This window comes from Etheostoma spectabile, chromosome 18 (assembly GCF_008692095.1).
Source record: "Etheostoma spectabile isolate EspeVRDwgs_2016 chromosome 18, UIUC_Espe_1.0, whole genome shotgun sequence".
NCBI lineage: Eukaryota > Metazoa > Chordata > Actinopteri > Perciformes > Percidae > Etheostoma > Etheostoma spectabile.
The window spans coordinates 23,594,942-23,597,064 of record NC_045750.1 but is presented as its reverse complement, the minus strand read 5'-3'; positions in this window follow the sequence as shown (position 1 = coordinate 23,597,064).

Genomic DNA, 2,123 nt, shown 5'->3' with positions numbered 1-2,123 from the left:
AGCTCTTGGCCCTTGGGACCAAGTGGTAAGGGCTAGGGGTGAAAACACCCCCCTATGAAATGGGACACCACTTGGTTACATCATACAGTATTGATCACAAACTTCCAAGATGCTATCTGTAAGTGTGTCTATGTCGATTACGTGGGTTTTGACAACCGTGTCACACGCATTTATAGATTATATAGTTATTTGTGTGTAGACTTTGTGTTCACTTTGGTGGTGCAGAGGCAAATGTTCTTATCTGTGTAGTACTTAGGTCTGATTGCAATACATATATGTATACATACACATGGTGTGTTGTATATCTGTTTCAGTTATCACCGTTTGCAAAACTTCAGACATGCATCAAGTCCATTCAAGGCAGAGAAATGCATGGCCCCACCCATTTTCAGTTAATTATTTTTTTTTTTTGGTCACAAAAAATGGGCCGTGGAAATGACCGCTGAAAACGTCAACATTAAAATATCAAAAAACTTTGGAAAACCACAAAAAAACGTAAAAAAAGCATTGAGGAAAGCGACAAAAATGTGGGAAAAAGCGATAATGATGAAAACCCTTGTTTTTCACGGTTGATGGGACGACAACACAAGGGTTAACTGAATGGATGAAACCGCACTACAGGAACACGCAGACAGCCATTACAGGTGTTGGGTGTCACGTTTTGCTGTTAAATGTCCGTTGGTGACTTTTCACTGGTCTTTTAGCATTTCAGTTTACTGTCAGACAGCGAACCTCCTAAAACTTCCACCAAGGCGAGAGCAAGAGTTTGTCTGTTGAGCAGCGAGTAATTGATGAGATCAGGTGACATTTCAAACTGCCCAAGGGAGGACGGATTCCTCCATGTGCTGCAAAAAACTGGAATGAAGGGACTAGATGCCTGTAGAGATTGCCGTAGGTACACTACAAACCAACGGATCCTGCAACAGAATTAACAGATCTCTGAGAATTAGAATTATATAGAAATATATATTAACATTATAGAGAATTATAGTCAAATGTACCTTCAATTCAGAGGTGGAAAATCACAAATTACAATTACTCACGTTACTGTAATTGAGGAGTTTTTCGTGTACTTTTACTTGAGTATGTTTTGTTTGAAGTATTGTACTTTGCTACATTTTAAATGTCACCCATTACTGAGCTAAAAGAAAGTAAATAAAAAAAAGCATCCTATGGCTTTGTGCCCTTCTCAAATCACAAAATACTGTGATTTCATTGAAGTATAATATGTATACATGAGATATCAAGTATAAGTATAATAAAGTACTTCTGCCCATTGCTATTAAAAGTAACTAAGTAACTTAAATAAGCTAAGTACATTTTAAATAAGCTACTTTTTACTCTTACTTGTGTAGCTTTTTTATGAACTTTTTATTATCTCACTTGCACTTAAGTAAAAGTTAAAGTAATGGTACTTTTACTCATGCAGAATATCTGCTTTAATCAGATTGAGCACTGAAAGAACTTGCTAAAGTTATGTGGATTGAGAAAGGTTTTACAATGAAACGTAATACTGCATGTATACATATTTGTTCCAGGAAAACTTATGAAAACTAAAACAATAACCATTAAAACACACAATTCTGCAATTACTGTTCTCTACACTGGAATGTAAATACACACTAAGTGAATACTGGCATATATATATATATATATATATATATATATATATACATATATTTCTAAGAAATCTCACTTCAACCCTTGTGTTGTCTTCCCATCAAAAGAAAAAATAAAAAAAATAAAAATCAACACTTTTATCAACGCTTTATATTGATGTTTTTAACGTTTCTTATGTTTTTGTCCCTTTTTTAAACACTTTTGCCATTTTTTTTCAAAGTTTGTCACTTTTTTACGTTTTCAACACTACGTAACACTAACTTATTAACTTTGGGTTTACAGTTATTTTTGGAATTTATGGCCAATAAACCTCATTTATAGGAAATTTTACCTAATGTTTGAGTTAGAAAAGCAGAAGTTTAAAATAATTTTCACTAAAATTAAAGGAATGGATGTTGATCGACAGACTGGAATATGTCAACTTTTACTCAATACTATTAAAACCACTTCAATTTGTTTTCAAATGCTATAAAATTTAATAAGACGCCCAAAAATGAATGAAA